The sequence below is a fragment of the Monodon monoceros genome, unplaced genomic scaffold (genome assembly GCF_005190385.1).
Source record: "Monodon monoceros isolate NGI ecotype Baffin Bay Population unplaced genomic scaffold, NGI_Narwhal_1 Super_Scaffold_20, whole genome shotgun sequence".
In the NCBI taxonomy this organism is placed as follows: Eukaryota; Metazoa; Chordata; class Mammalia; order Artiodactyla; family Monodontidae; genus Monodon; species Monodon monoceros.
Window position 1 is genome coordinate 49,184,391 of NW_021703777.1, and position 18,015 is coordinate 49,202,405.

Consider the following 18,015-nt stretch of genomic DNA (forward strand, 5'->3'; position numbering starts at 1 on the left):
TCTGTGACATTGTCCTGTAATTTTTGGAAGTGCTCCTACCTCTGAAATATTTTGGAATAGTTTGAGAAGGATAGGTGTTAACTCTTCTCTAGATGTTTGGTAGAATTCACCTGTGAAGCCACCTGGTTCTGCACTTTGTTGGGAGTTTTTGTTTGTTTACTGATCCAATTTCATTATTGGTAATTGGTCCCTTCATATTTTCTTCCTAGTTTAGTCTTGAGAGATTGTCCATTTCTAGGAATGTGTCCATTTCTTCTAGGTTGTCCATTTTGTTGGCATATGGTTTTTCATAGTAATCTCTTATGATCCTTTGTATTTCTGTGGTGTCAGTTGTAATTTCTCCTTTTTCATCTCTGATTTATTGATTTGGGCCCTCCTTTTCACTTTTGTTTATCTTTTCAAAGAACCTGCTCTTAGTTACATTGATCTTTTCTATTGTTTTCTACCATTTTTGACATACCTTACATCACTTTGTTTTGTGTATCCCTTAACTGCTTATTGCACATATAGATGATTTTACTACTTTTTTCTTTTAACCTTTGTACATGGTTTACTACATTTACTGTATATTTGCCTTTACCAATGAGATTTTTCCTTTTGTAATTTTCATGTTTCTAGTTGTGGCCTTCGCTTTTCCACTTGGAGAAGTCCCTTTAACGTTTCTTGTAAAGCTGATATTGTGGTGCTTAACTCTTTTAGCTTTTGCTTGTCTGTAATACTTTTGATCTCTCCATCAAATGTGAATGAAAGACTTGCCAGGTAGAGTATTCTTGGCTGTAGGTTTTTCCCTGACATCACTTTAAAATGCCGCTCCCTTCTGGCTTGCAGAGTTTCTGCTGCAAAGTCAGCTGACTGCCTTGTGGAAATTCCCTTGTATGTAACTTGTTGCTTTTCCCTTGATGCTTTCAATATTCTCTCTTTATCTTTAATTTTTGCCATTTTAATTATGGTATATCTTGGTGTGGTCCTCTTTGAGTTAATCCTGTTTGGGACTCTCTGTGCTTCCTGGACTTGGACGTCTGTTTCTTTTCTCAGGTTAATTTTCTATTTTGGGGACTCCTACAATGCCAACCATGGGGAGTTGGTTCCAAGAGCTCCCATGTTTACCAAAATTCAGGGTCACTTAATGCAAAACCCATGAATAAGGAGGACAGATAGTATACTTATTGAAAATCTGTACATAAGTGGACCTGTGCAGTTCAAACCGTGTTGTTTAAAGGTCAAGTGTACATCTGAGATTGACTTTAAGCAGAAGTAGAGGAACGAACTGCAGGAGCAGACAGCACAGACTCTATTTTGCCCCCTAGAGTTTCACCAGGGCCCTGCACTTTGCTCCTATCTATAGTCACATGGTTGGGAATTTTCCATAGGTAAGTAGTCCCAATGCCCATCATTCCCAGTGACCCACTAGGGAAATTTGTGCTTCTCATTGCTGAACCTCTAGGTTCTATAGGAGTAGAGGTTCTAATCCCCAACATGGGGTGCACCCTTGCCACGAGACATAGTGAGGGTCTTTTGGAACTATATAAGGTATGGCTGTCTGGAAACCAGCAAGTGAGGAGTCAATATCTAGGCAGGGGTAATTTACCCTGATCACTTAAAGGACACAGGGCTGCTTTTATCAAAGTGGGAGAATATGTAAAAATCAGGTGATCCAGTTAGGGTTCTCTTAGGATTCCCTGGCCCGATTATAACTGAATAAACACATGCCTAAAAAGTGTATGGTTTCCAAGGGCCCAGACTTCAGGAATGACAGTTTAGGTTACACCACTAGATAATCTGAAAAGACCTGCAGAGATAAAAGCTAAGGATGAAGAAGATTTCGAATCAGATGCTAGTGGAAGAAGTACTGGTATCAGGCCCCAATATAACATCAATGACAGTATCCACAGTTAGATCACTAAGCCCTCTCTTCTAAAAGTTTTCCCTCAAGAAGAAAGGCCCATGAAGAGCTGCTGCATGTGGAAAAGTGGAATTATGCTGTGCAAGATAGGGACTGTGGTAGTCATGGAGGTGTGCCACTCACATCTCTTTTCAAGATAGCACTTTCTGTGAAGAGTACAGTTATTCTTTAGCTGAAGCACCTTCCTTATTCCCTCTGCTACAGACCAGAAATTGCCTTTACCCAGTAAGTATAAAACTCATCTCATTCATTCCCCTTCTTTCAGTGATTATAGTCTTGCACTACTTGATGGCCAATGTCTGGAAATAATTGTTCCATGTATTTTTTCCAGGTTTTTAGTTGTTTTACATGGGAGAATAATTTCCATTCCAGTTATTCTACTTGGTTGGAAACAGAAACCCAGTGAACTTTTAATAATGTATTAATATTTAATGTTTCCTCAGAATCACTTATGTCTAAATGCACTCAAATTACAGTACAGAGTAAAATTCCCATTTATTAAGTCTAACTTTAGTTGCTTTGCTTCAGAGGATAATGCAAAGAAACTCTAAAACATTTCTTATCCATAAGCCTAGAATTAGATAAACATTAGGATAAATTGGGACACACATATCATTTTGTTATTGAAAGTTGAGTATATCCTATATTTAGATAATGTACCTGATAATATCCACAGGCTTAAAAGACATGTAAATGCCTAAAATCATATACACCTTTTTAAGATATATATATATATATTCACTAGACTTTTTAAGAAAGCAACCTAATTCAAATGGATGTGTAAGTCAACAAAATATCAGCTCCTGAAATTTAAATGGATCACAATGGAGTGAAGGTTAAATGCAGCCGTAAGAAACTGCAATGTCATTAGATCATTAAATATTTATATGAAAGAAAAATTTCTTTGAAGGGCCATCTAAATATCAACAACCTAATCATGCTTTACTTTTCAATGTTATGAGGTTTTCTGGTTTTGACTTGGTAAGTACTTAACTGGGAAGATGTGAAACATTCCATCAGGGGCTAATAACTAGAAAACATTTTATGCGATAACTCTACTAATATAAATGAATGAACAAAATCCCAAAGTAGTTCCAGTGATTTTTCTAATTTGGCAAATCTAAATTTTTCTAATTTAGTAACCCAACTAAAAGCTTTGACCCCTTGTCTAGTGCCCTTTCCACAATTATTATACTGCCAAAACCAGAAATAGCCAATATCACATATAACAAATATTCCCTTCATTCCTCAGTAGATTCTTAGGACCAGTATTGGAAATTAAAGCATCTGTTTCTCATGCCTTGTCTCAAAGCAAATACTGTCTTAGCAGAGTGGTAAAACATTAAACTTCCCCTTTTTCCTTACGTGTTTTTTCCAAAGAATGAGATTTTGCTAAATGACAGGATTGTAATAAGCAAGGAGAATGTACTTGAAATCTGGGGGAAGGGTCACAAAAGCTGAGGTTAAAGATAAACCTGTATTGTAGTGTTATTAAGGGATAATCTTACTGTTACAAAATATGGATAAAAGGAATTCAAATAAAAAGCATGCAACCAAAGGGCATATTTACACAAACAATAATGATAATCGCATGTTATTTTTAAATTGGCATTAGAAACTTCTGACATTACACTAAATTTCATTTTGAATTTAACTTAATATTTAAACATTCTTATATTTGACCATGATCAGATCTGTCAATATAGATGAAAACAGAAAGCTCAGTTCACAGTGGCTCATTTATTCAGCCTATTTCCTTACAGTGCTGTTGAAACTGCTCTTGAGCCATTCCAGATTAAAAATTAGCTAAGATCACCAAATCTAGTGACGTGATATGTTTGTACAACAAAGTTTATAAAGTCAATATATTAGTTTCTTGGGTTTAATATTAATTTTTTCTGTATTTTATCAACACCTATGATTCCATTTTTCTTTACCTTACCAGAACAAATAGGTAACAATGTGATCTTATTATAATTTTTAAATCATGGTTTCTTTGGAAAAACAAGTATCAAACACATGTTAAAAAGAAAAAACAGTTCTGTCAATGGACTTAAAATATGCTTTAGTTAATATTCCCAAATAATTTAGCATATATCTTTTATTATGACTTGTCTATACTTTTCTATGTTATTTTAGAAGTACATTTCTTTACAAACATCAATTTTCATATATGAAACATGAAAATAATATTTAATATAAAGATAAATTCAGGAGTGGGTTTTCTCAAAACCTTTCAGTTTGGTGAACTACTTGTTGTGATTGCATTTAATATTTTTCTTATTTTAAAATAGAGGAAATATTTTCAATAAATATAGGAAATTTAGTTAAGGCCAAAATGTGATTCAGTTATAAACAATGAAAAATCTCATTGCTTTAGAATACGATCATTTGTATATGAATAGATATAAAATGCTCCTAGATGGTAAGCTTTGAAGTCACGAATAAACCAATCCTTTGTACATTAATTCAATATAAAATTTTTCCTAAAAAAAAAAAAAATGATCATTTGAAACAGATTTTCCTTCATATATACGATGGTTAATTTTATGTGTCAATTTGATTGGACCACAAGGTGCCCAGATATTTGGCCAAACATTATTCTCGGTATATCTGTAAGGGTGATTCAGATTGAGATTAACATTTGAATCAGTAGACTCAGTAAAACAGCTTGTACTTTTTATCATGTGGATGGTCCTTATCCAATCATTCAAGACTTAAATAGAACAAAAAGGTTGAGTAAGAGGGAACTCCTCTCTGATTGGTTTAGCTGGGACATTGCTCTTTTCCAGCTATTAGTCCCAGAGTGAGACATTGGCTTTTCTTGGTATTTGAGTCTGCAGGCTTTTTATTGGAACTTAAACCATTGGTTCTCTTGATTCTCAGGCCTTAGGATTCAGACTGGAACTACGTATTGAATCTCCTGGGTCTCCACTTGGCCAACTGCAGATCTTGGACCTTCTCAGCCTCCGTCCGTAATTGCATGAGCCAATTCCTTACAGTGTGTGTGGGGGGTGTGGGTGTTAACTTTTAAATTTATTTAATTCTATTGGATAAAGAACCTTGATTAATACAATATGTAAGGGACTTCCCTGGTGGTCCAGTAGTTAAGACTTCACCTTCCAATCCAGGGGGTGTGGGTTCCATCCCTGGTTGGGGAGCTTAGATCCCACATGCCTTGCAGCCAAACAACCAAAACATAAAACAGAAGCAATATTGTAACAAATTAAATAAAGACTTTAAAAATGGTCCACATCAAAAAAAACTTTAAAAAAGTATAGGGCTTCCCTGGTGGCACAGTGGTTGAGAGTCCGCCTGCCAATGCAGGGGACCCGGGTTCGTGCCCCAGTCCGGGAAGATCCCACATGCCGTGGAGCGGCTAGACCCGTAAGCCATGGCCGCTGAGCCTGCGCGTCCGGAGCCTGTGCTCTGCAACGGGAGAGGCCACAACAGTGAGAGGCCTGCGTACCGCAAAAAAAAAAAAAAAAAAAAGTATAATACGTAACATAATGTAGGCAACCACATATTTCAAATGAATTTTATTTTTGTGAAACTGTAAGAGAATGCTAAATGAGAGTCAAACTGAAAATTTTAGTTAACAGTTTGATATTCTAAATTCATGATGCCAAATATCAGGTATTTGAAAGACCTGACCTAAATTCTGCATTTTCAACTCATCATTTGGCAATATGAAAAATGGTAAACATAAAATACTGGAGATATTTTTTCTTGCTTGCTCATTTTGCACTGACATTGATTTGTGAGATTTTCAAGGCATAAATTTTGGTAGTTTAGAGTGGATTGTTGGGGAGTAGGGTAAAGTGACCATCTATGCTTTAATTTAACCAGAAAAAAATTTTATAACATGTCTTATTTGACTGAGTGTTGCCTACTTTAAGTGATCTGCTTATGAGGATAAAATGTCGGTACGGTGATGCTTTTTAGATACAACACCAAAGACACAATCCATGAAAGAAATAATTGGTAAGCTAGACTTCATTAAAATCTAAAATTTCTACTCTGTGAAAGACAATGTCAAGACAATGAGAAGACAAGCCACAGACTGGGAGACAATTTTTGCAAAAGTCATATCTAATAAAGGACTGTTACCCAAAATATACAAAGAACTCTTAAAACTCAACAATAAGAAGAAAAAATAATCCAGTTTTTTTAAAAGGGTCAAAAACCTTAAGGACAACTCTCCAAAGAAGATATACAGATGGCAAATCAACATGTTATGGAAAGATGGTCCATATAACATGTTATCAGGGAAATGTAAATTAATACACCAATGAGATACCACTATACACTTACTAGAATGGCTGAAATTCAGAATACTGACAACACCAAATGCTAACAAGGATGTGGAGCAACAGGAACTCTCATTCATTGCTGGGGAAAATGCAACAATGGCACAGCCTCTCTGACAGTTTGGTGGTTTCTTACAAAACTAAATATATTCTCACCACATAATCCAACAATCACACTCCTAGGTATTACTCAAGGAGGTGAAAACTTATATACACTCAAAACCCTGAACATGAATATTTATAGCAGATTTATTCATAATTGCCAAAACTTGCAGGCAACAAGAATGTCCGTCAGTAGGTGAATGGATAAATAAGTTGTGGTATATTCAGACAACAGAATATTATTCGGTGCTGAAGAAAGGAGCTATCCAGTTATGAAAAGACATGGAGGTACCTTAAGTGCATATTACTGAGTGAAAGAAGCCAGTCTGAAGAGGCCATACACTGAATGGTTCCCAACTCTATGAAATTCTGAAAATGGTAAAACCATGGAGACAATAAAAAGATCAGTGTTTGCCAGGTGTGGGAGTGGGTGGGAAGCACGAATAGGAAGAACACAGAGGAATTTTAAGGCTGTGAGAATACTCTGCTTTATATTATCATAATAGATCCATGTCATTATACATTTGCCCAAACCCATATAATGTACAACACCAAGAGTGAACCCTAAGACATACTATGAACTTTGGGTCATTATGATATGTCAGTGTAGATTTATCCTTAGTAACGAGTGTACCATTCTGGTAAGTGATGTTGATTATGGGGGAGGCTAATTATATGAGGCGGTTGGGGGTACATGGGAAATCTCTGTCCCTTCCTGTCCATTACATTCTAAGCCTAAAACTGCTCTAAAAAAATTATCTTTAATAATTTTTAAAATCAATTCATTGGACTTCAGTTTTCAGCTTTGACAGGTAAAGAGTTAAAAGTTGTCATTCTTGTCCTTACAACAAGAAAATACTGAACAACAACTTTTCTTGGACCTGTCACAAAGTTGAAGGTACCTAGCAACCGCCACCCCAGAATATAGAAAGGGGAAGTCAGAAGCTCACAGGTGAGATCAACTTATCTAGAACAGAAGCCACTGGATCCATAACATAGGAACACTTAAGTGGTAATGTTAATTAATAGTTAGATGCAGAGTGTGGATTAGCATGCAAATGAAAAACTCTGGGTTCCACAATCTTAGGAGAGGGACATATTTTGATGGTTTTTACCTTCAGAAATCCCACCAGGTTCTCACAGTGAATAGACAAGATAATCTTATGTGTCTGGCAAGGGGAGAAGGTAAGCATTTTCAAATACACCCTGAGACTTCTCCATGATAAAGACCTCCTTCTCCAGGAGGAGAGCTCACTGTAACATCTTCCCCTAATCCCTGCAATTTTAGCACTCTTTCTCACTTCCTTTCTACCCACTCTGAGCTGTCGGTCTCAAAGGTTCTTTCAGGCAGACTGAAGACAAATTCCATTGTACTTCTATATGTATTCATATCTGTGGCTTCCTCAACTCAGTGTATCTAATTTTTGGAATAAATTTTTATATTTTCCACCTTTCATAAACTGGTTAAAATCCTTCCATAACTCAAAGGCTTTAATCCCATTTTTACCGTGGGTTATTTTTCAATGTTTTCAAAATGATTATATGGATATATAGAATAGCACTGATTTTTATATAGGTATTTAACAAATGACTACCTTAAAAGCTTGAATAGTTTCCCTATTGCCTATATTTGCTTCTCTAGATAATCATATGCTGTGAAAATATTTTTCAAAATCTATTATTTTTCTTGTAATATTGAAGAGACAGTACTTCCAAAGTATAAAAACTTTTGATGAAAGCAGATACCCAAGTCTTTTTATTAACTTTAATGGGAAGATTTTTTTTATTTTAATATATTCATAAGGCTAACTTTTGCTTTGAGATGGTATTTTTATCGTATAAAGTATGTCACTTCTATTCCACATAACTGAGGTTTTTTTAAACAAATGGATATTGAATGTTGCCTAACATTCTTAAAAGGATCTAGTGAGATGTTTAAATATATCTTTTCTCCTTTAAATATATTTCTTTAATTTATATGTATTTTCTTATATTTCCTAATTTTGAACTTTTTTCATTCCTTGAATCAACATTTTGAATTTCAATATGTTGCTGTTTTTATGCTCTCATTTTGAAATAAACACAATGTTCAAGGATAATACAAAGAATATCACCCAAATTCCACAGTTTACTGTATTTACTTTCTGTCTTTCCATTATGGTAATTTTCACATTCCATCATTGCTTTATTTGTTCATTTATTTATTGATATAAGTATATAAACTCATGACTTTTTATTTATTCAATGGATTTTAATCCATTACTAGCATTTCTTTATTTCAAAGCTTAAATTGTCCTAGCTTTGGCCAGTGTGAGCCTCTTCAAGCTGCCTCCTCTGTCCTATTTAAAAGTCCCTGGTTTTTGAGCACTTGTTTATTTTGTGGCACAAAATATTCCAAATACATAACAATGACAGATATGTGTAATTTTTTCAAAAAATCACTACATTCAAATCAAGCTAAACACCTCTTTGGACTAGAAATACAGACCAATAAATTGAGACTGATGTCAAAGCCTTGATAGACCTAGGCCATAAAACCAGTAGAGGCAGGTGTGAGTTTGTATAATATAATAGAGACTATCACAGATCAAATTAAGTGTCACTCCATGAATGTAAGGATTGTGGCAGAATTTCCTGACTCATATAATAAGCGAAAAATGTTTGATACCTACTCAGGGCTGGATTGTATTCATCTGCCAGGAGGAAACAAAGATAACTTCAATCAGGACTGGGCATAAATGGCAGCTGACTCACTTGCTGGATCTAGAAAATAACTGTGGAATGGAAGTGCTGAGCCACTTATGTAAGACCTGCTTCTAGACTAGAGCCTCAGAGGCCTTGTGAAAACAGCCACAGAACTGCCAGACAAGGAAGGGTGAACATAAAGTCAAACAGACAAGCAGACAACCTCCCACTCAAGACCAAACTGCAATTCTAAATCATGTAAAGAAATCCGATGTCTAGGCAAAAAACAATTGGCGCTAACAAATTTAAAGTAATAGAAAACAAGAAGGACTTTAAAATACGTATGCCTAAAATTTACAGAGATCAATGTGGAATATTATGGTTTTGCTTCAAAAACCTGTTCCAAACAGAAAACAGTGTTGGCTAAATGAGATAAAAAAGAAAACCATAGCAACATAGCTTGGGAGGAGCTCATCTGTGGGTTTAGTAGAGTGTTAGTACAGAAGCAGGCAGTAGGAATTTGGCTCCTAGAGGGTAAAGGGGACCAAAATTTTACAGTAGGAAATGGTGGGCCCAAAGCAAGATCACTGCTTGAAGCTAGAGCTAGCAAGCCCCACGACATGTCAAAGAAGACTGAAAAATCTCTGCAAATCTCTGTGCCTACTAGCTGGGGCTAGATAGGCAGACAACAGTCTCCCTTCTAGGAACTAAGCCAAACCACCTGCTGTCTCATGACTGCATCTGTCAGAGCCCCAAATTCCCACAGAGCCAGAACTCTAAGCCATGATTATTTGGCCTGGTTGTATCTTATAAAGGGGAGTTTACTAATCAATATCCTAGTAGGATTTTTTTTTTTTTTTTTTTTTTTGCGGTACGCAGGCCTCTCACTGTTGTGGCCTCTCCTGTTGCGGAGCACAGGCTCCAGACGCGCAGGCTCAGTGGTCATGGCTCACAGGCCCAGCCGCTCTGCTGCATGTGGGATCTTCCAGGACCAGGGCACGAACCCGTGTCCCCTGCATTGGCAGGCGGACTCTCAACCACTGCGCCACCAGGGAAGCCCTAGTAGGATATTTTATTTAATATTTTTAGTTGATTGGTTGATCAAGCAGCAATAAATTAGTAATGTCACACAAACAAGGGCAAAAGACTAGATGGCAGGTACATAAGGCTTGCTAGACTGGCATTCATTGGGGGAAACTCAAGAAGACAGGATCAGTAGTAGGCTTGCATGGCCCCCATTGCCTGTCACAAGATGGCAGCCCAGAGCAATCTGGCAGGGCCAGACATCAGAGGGAACCTGATGATTGGGCCATGGGGCTTCAATCTGGCTCATTAAAAAATTTCTAATCATTCCTCTGGTATTACCATGGGTTATGATATAACAGCAATACAGTGTGAGAGAATGTGGATCCAGCTGTTCCTCCTGACATCCCCATATAAGAGGTTGGAAGGATAATCAACCCACCTCTGGCATGATCAGAGGCTAGCATCCAAGACTAGTGATACTGCCACACATGATGGAAACAAGTTGCAGAATTCACCACGCTGGTGTTCACGGCCAGGTATGCACGAGCCTCCTTCCTCTTGGCACTATCAGGGAGCTGGGGCCCATGTTTTGTGGTTAGCTAGGATCTGTTGCCTTAAGCAGCTGGCTTTACTTGGTTTATGAGGAGCCTTGCAGGAGGTATAATCCTCCTCCAGTAGGCTAGCTGAACGAAATCAGTCTTGGAAAATTTGACTCTCACTTCTCGGAAAGGACAGAGAAAATTTGAACAATACCATTTATAAGTTTGATCTAATGAACATCTGTAAAACACTACTCCAAAGAATCAGAATATATGCAGTATTTTTAAAAACACAGGAAATGTTTTCTAAATGGCCAAGTTTTTAAATGTTATATACAATTCATTTTCTGCTCAACTGCAACTTATTTTAAAGATCACGAACAAAACAATGACTTTAAAAGCCATAGATGCAGAAATTTTGAAAATATTCTTATAAAATATAAAATAAATCCAAATTTAAAAAGTGAATTTGGAAGAAAAATGAAACACATGGACCTGTGTATCTAGTTGGTAGCATAATCACAGAGAAAAATATCTCAAGTTAGTTTAAAACTGTATATCTCCAGTGTGACATACCTTGAGGACAAGGAGATCTGCAAGAAAATCTTAAGTTGTGTTCGATAATCATATTGTTAAAAACAATACTTGTACTGTTAATCTGAAAATATTTTGTGTGTGTGTGTCTGTGTATGTGTTCCAAGAGAGGAGATTCTCTTGGCCAAAGATGAGGCAATTTAAATATCAAAAAGAATAATACTGGTATGAATACTTTGGAAAACTGTTTAGCAATATGTAGTATGACTGAAATATAAATATACACACACATATATGTATATACACACATATATATCCACTATACTACACTATATATACCTTATAACTCATAAATTCCACTCCTAGGTATGTCTCCAATGAGTACATATGTTCATCAAAAGACATGTACAAAAGTGTCCATAGCAGCACTATTCTTACAGCCTAAACCTGAGGATGACCCAATACTCATCAACATAGAATGGATAAAGAGTGGCGTATCCATACATGGAATATTATACAAAAATGATTTTTGGCCACATGGAGCAACAGAGATGAACAACACAAAATTAATGTGTAATGAAAGAAAACAAGTACAAAAGGGTACATACAATATGAAGCCACTTTTATTAATATAAAAATGGTCAACAGTAAGCTATGGAGAAGTAAGTACAGGTTGCTCTTGGAACACAACTGAATGTAAGAGGTACTGCTTGAAGTTACTGAATTGTGTACTGATAACTTGTAGACTTATATACCTATGTTATTTTTCAATGTAAAATTGACATTAGAAAAGAATCATAGGGCTTCCCTGGTGGCGCAGTGGTTGAGAGTCCGCCTGCCGATGCGGGGGACATGGGTTCATGCCCCGGTCCGGGAGGATCCCGCATGCCGCAGAGCGGCTGGGCCCGTGAGCCATGGCTGCTGGGCCTGCGTGGCCAGAGCCTATGCTCCGCAACGGGAGAGGCCACAGCAGTGAGAGGCCCACGTACCACCAAAAGAAGAAAAAAGAATCATAACTTTCACTACTAGGTGAAATGAAATAGCTAGCAACAGAGCAGCACTTTCACCAAAATCAACTAGGAAAAAACAGAATAACTGCAGTGAATTGTAGCATATCAGATATGCTAAAATTCATAATGAAACTTATTTTTAAGTTTATTGTTCATATTTAGGGATGCTAAAGAATCAAATTATTATTCTGAAACTGATATATAAAAGGAAAATATTAAGCATTTATGCTGCCTTTCCTACACAAAGTATACCATAACCAAATAGTTAATGACAGAAAGTTCATCTCCATAGAAACATCGCAGCTAATAAGAAGCTATAGAATTAGAATATTAAAAGTGCTAGAAGGCTAGAAAAAGAAGTGCTAGAAAGTGCTGAAAGAATTGCTAGAATTAGAATATTATCACTTTGTAAGATCTAACGAAATAGAGGACCTACGTAATGATGGTTAGTGGGTGCTAAAAACACAGAAGAGCAGACGTTATAATAACAGATCACACTGAAAATACCTGAATCCTCTGATCAATTTTAACATTTTAAAAAGACATAATCATACATTATACACCTCCTGATATGATGAAATATGAAATACACACCACCATAGTTGATGTACTCTGAAGAAAATCAAACCTTATAAAGCCTCAAGATCTAATTATCGGTTTACAGGAAATACCAGACACAGAGCAACATGCAATCAGCAAAATCCATAACATGGGAGATTACACTGGACAAATGACTAGTTTCTTCATTACAAATAAGTTGAAAGGAAGAAAAAGGGGAGGGAGCATATAGGTTAAGAGATATGCGTCATATCAACAAAATGCAACATGTGAACTATGTTTGAATATTGAGTCAAGCAAGGCACTTGATAAGGAAAAATGTGAGACAATAGGAAAGATTTGAGCACTGACTATTTGATAATATTAAGGTACTTTGGTTAAACTTTTAGCTATGATAATGATATTGTGATTACGTTATAAAAAAAGTATCTTTTGAACTTCATACTTAAGTATTTAAGAATGAAATAATTTGAAATCTTAGATTTGCTTCAAAATAATTGAGTGGAAGGGAAATAATGAGTAGGGGTATTTGAAATGTCATTGACAAAGTTGATAATTATTGAATCTGATTGATGGTCCATGGAGATTCATTATACTATTTTTCTATTTCATGCATGTTGAAAAGATAATACCACTAAATAAATCTTAAGAGAACTACAAATTTTTAGAACTGAATGATAAAAATACATCATTTATAAATTAAAAGGATGGCTGAAAGCACCTAAGGAACAAATTATTACTTTTTATTCATAAATTAGAAAAGGAAAGCAAAATAATTTGAAAATACATCTCTAAAATACATGAATAAAGAAACTATGGTTATGAGCAGAAATTGTTGCAACAGAAAACAAAGATGCAGTGAAGATATTCAATAAACACACAAAAAATTAAATGATTAATAAAATTGGCAAACATTTAGAAAAATTGATCAAGAAAAAATATTTCAATTGAGATAGGACACATAACTAGAGCTGTTAGAGATAAAGAGAAAATAATAGGAGTTTCTGCCTGTATGAATTAAAGACCAGATAATTTAGACTCCTTTTCTGCTGAATGGTATAAGAACTGCTTCCTTTCCAATTGTTAAGAAGCTTGTAAACAATTAACAGGCTAAAATCTAGGAGAAAATATATTCAGAGAGGTAAACATGGCTCCAAGCTTCATTTGCATATACAGAAGAAACTGAGCTACATTTTTGTGAAGGATCAGGGAATCCATCAAAGTCCAGTGTCAACTTAAAGAGGAAATTTTGATAAACCACCAGCCATTTTAGCCAGGACTCTGAACCCCAGAGGGTGATGATGAACTGAAAGTAAAACAACCTCTAAAGGACTTTCAGCCCACTTGTAATGATTAAGCGGTCCAAGGAACCTCAAGACTACAATGTTATTTGAAGTAGATATGGTGGATATGGATATATAGCATCTCCAGTACCTGGCAATAGCCAATAAAAATCCTAGGCTTTAAATTATTTTTACATTTTTTCAAAAAATATAAGGTTTAACACACAGAGACATATTGGAATGCAAAGAAACACGACATGATAAGAAAATAAAAGCATAGACATCAGAAAAGAAACCAGAGATATAAAAGTTCGGCAGGAAATTAGAAAATATAAAAAATGACAAATATTAAAAAAATAATACAAATTATAGGACTGAGGACTACAGTGATTAAATTAATTACTCAATGCAAAATTTAACAACTGAAGAGAATTAGTCGTACAAGTACAGAAACAGACATATTGATCAGTGGAACAGAATAGAGAGCCCAGAAATAAACCCAAACACCTATGGTCACTTAATCTTCAACAAAGGAAGCAAGAATATGCAATGGAGAAAAGACAGTCTCTTCAGCAAGTGGTGTTGGAAAAGCTGGACAGCAACATGTAAATCAATGAAATTAGAGTACTCCCTCACACCATATACAAAAATAAACTCAAGATGGTTTAAAGGCCTAAATATAACACATGACACCATAAAACTCCTACAAGAGAACAAAGGCAAAACATTCTTGGACATAAAGCATAGCAATATATTCTTATTCAGTCTTCCAAGGCAAAAGAATAGTAAAAATAAACAAATGGGACCTAATCAAGCTTAAAAGCTTTTGCACAGCAAAGGAAACCATCAACAAAATGAAAAAAGAATGTATGGAATGGGAGAAAATATTTGCAAATTATGCAACTGACAAACAGTTAATGTACAAACAGCTCATACAACTCAATCTCAAAAACAAACAACCCAATCAAAAAATGGGCAGAAGACCTAAATTAACATTTCTCCAAAGAAGACATACAGATGCCCAATAGGCACAAGAAAAGATGCTCAATATCAATAATTATTAGAGAAATGAAAGTCAAAATTACAATGAGATACCACCTCACACCTGTCAGAATAATAAATGCTGGAGAGGATGTGGAGAAAAGGGAACTCTCATACACTGTTGGTGGGAATGTAAATTGGTACAGCCATTATGGAAAACAGTATGGAGGTTCCTTAAGAACCTAAAAATAGAACTACCATATGATCCAGCAATTCCACTTCTGGGTACATGTCTAGAAAAAGTGAAAACAATAATTCAAAAAGATACATGCACCCCAGTGTTTATAGCAGCATTATTTTATAATAGCCAAGACACAGAAGCAACCTAAGTGTCCATCAGCAGATGAATGGATAAAGAAAATGTGTATACACACACACATATACACACAAAATGGAATATTATCAGCCAATAAAAAGAGTGAAATATTGCCTTTTGCAGCAACATGGATGGACCTAGAGAATATCATACTAAGTGAAGTAAGTCAGAGAAAGACAAATATATGATATTTGATACATGTAGAATCTAAAAAATGATACAAATGAACTTATTTACAAAACAGAAATAGACACACAGACATAGAAGACAAATTTATGGTTACCAAAGGGAAAAGGGAGGTGAGGAGGGATAAATTAGGAATATGGTATCAACAGATAAAAGCTACTGTACATAAAACAGGTAAGCAGCACAGGGAACTGTATTCAATATCTTGTAATTACCTATAATGGAAAATAATCTGAAAAAGAATGTATAACTGAATCATTTCACTTTAAGCTGAAACTAACACAATATTGTAAATCAACTACACTTCAATTTTTTAAAAGTGACAAATATTAAGAGAAATAATATAAATTGTAGGACTGAGAAATATGATTGAAATTAATTACTCAATGCAAGGCTTGACACCTGAAGAGGGTTAGTGAACTTGAAATTAAGAACTAGAGCAATAGAAAATAAAATGCAGAAAACTGTGTAAGGGACATAAAATTAAATTGAAGGTCTATAATGCTTTAGTTTGAATGCTAGAAAAAAAAAGAAAAAATAGAACGTATTTGGAGATAGCAATTTTGAGAATTTTTTAGAATGATGAAAGATATCAATACAGGATTCTAGAACTCACAACATAAATAACAAGAAATTTAAACATAGAAACATCACAGTGAAACTACAGAAAACAAAAGATGAAAAAAAGCTGCAAAAATAAAGGGAAAGTTAATTTAAAAAATGTGACAGATTGCAATTGACTTCTCAACAGTAACAAAAGAAACCAGAAAATAGTGAAATTATATCACCAAATTTGCTGCAACAAAGTAACTACCAACCTAGAATTATATGCATAGCAAAAAAAAAAAAAAAATCCTTCAATAGTTAAGTAAAATAAAGACATTTTCTAACAAAATTTGGATTTGCCACCAGCAAACACAGTCTAGAGTAACTTCTAGAGGATTCTACAAGCAAGAGAAAAAAATGCCAACTGGAAAGTCTGAGATGCAGGAAGTAATAAAAAGCCTCCAACATGGTGGTATATGTGGCTAATTTCAAAGGACACCGACTGTAAACAATAATGATGACATATTTGGAGGTTTATAAAATACACTGAAATAAAATACAAGTCAAAAATAATTATGTAAGTCAGTAGAGGAATAAATGGAATTAAGCATGCTATGATTCCTTCATTCTTTAATAGAGTAAAAGTATTAATATTAGATTTTTGACAAGTAAAGGATTTACTTTAGAATTTCTATGTTAGCCTGTAATGAATAGAAAGAGTGCATAATGTCCAAAATAGCAGAGAAAAAAATTGATAAACAGTAAATGTATAAAGGAGATGAAGAAGAAAGAAGAAATAGAAAAGTTAGGATAAGAAAAAACAAAATTTGAAAGTATATTGAAATCCCAATGTATCAATAATCACAATAAATGTGAATTATATGTACTCAAATTACAAGTTAAAATTGTTAAATTGGATTTGTTAAAACTGTATGCTATTAATAAGAAACATCTAAAATAGAACAGAAAATTTGAAAAAAGTAAAATGATTAATCAAGCAAATATTGTCTGAGAGAATGCTAGTATTTTCTATTGATATCAAACAAAATAGTCTTGAAGCCAAAAGGTATTACTAGAGATAAAGGTGGTTAATTAAAGATGGTCCATTTTATGGACCAGGAATATTTAACTATTTTAAATTTGTATGCATCTAATCAAATTTATTCTAAATAAGTCATGGAAAATTTTATAAAAACGGACAAAAAATCAGAATCACAGAATGCAAGGAGAAATAAATAAATCTATAATTAAACTGGGGAGATTTTAACAAACCCTTTTCAGTTATTGATAGTTGTTAGAATAGGTTTTAATAACAAGATTTTTGAAATATGATTTATTAACATTATATGTATACATATAATTTCATCAAGAGCTGAAGAATACACATTCTTTTCAACTATAAAAGGAACTTTTCTAAAAATTGACTATAAACAGGACATAAAACAAAGTAACAAATTTAAAACGGTGAAATTAATGTAAGATGTTAATAATAGAGGAAAATGGGTGTGGGGTACATGGGAATTCTGTACTGGCTTCACAATTTTTTGTAAATCAAAAACTGTTCTAAAATAAGTTTAGATAGATATAGAGAGTACATTCATAAACCTAAGAGATAAATCAATATCAATAAAAAATATAGGAAAATTTAGAACATATTTCCTATCAGATTGAGTTCCAGAGAAGTTTAGGATAAAAATTATATGGTATTGAAAACTTACCAATAAGTTTACAAGCGAATTATGAGTACTATAAGGTCAAAGGAACAAAGTTACAAATGCATAAACTTCTGGTGACTTCAAAGATACAAGTAACATGAATAAGAACAGACAGTAGTCAGATACCCCTTAGAAATGGAGATTTACTTTTCTCCAACTACATTTTGTAGAGAAGACAAAAGTAACCCCAAACTATATTTACAGTTACAGTATTTACTACTAACTACTTAGAACACAGATTTTAATGGAAACAAACTCTAT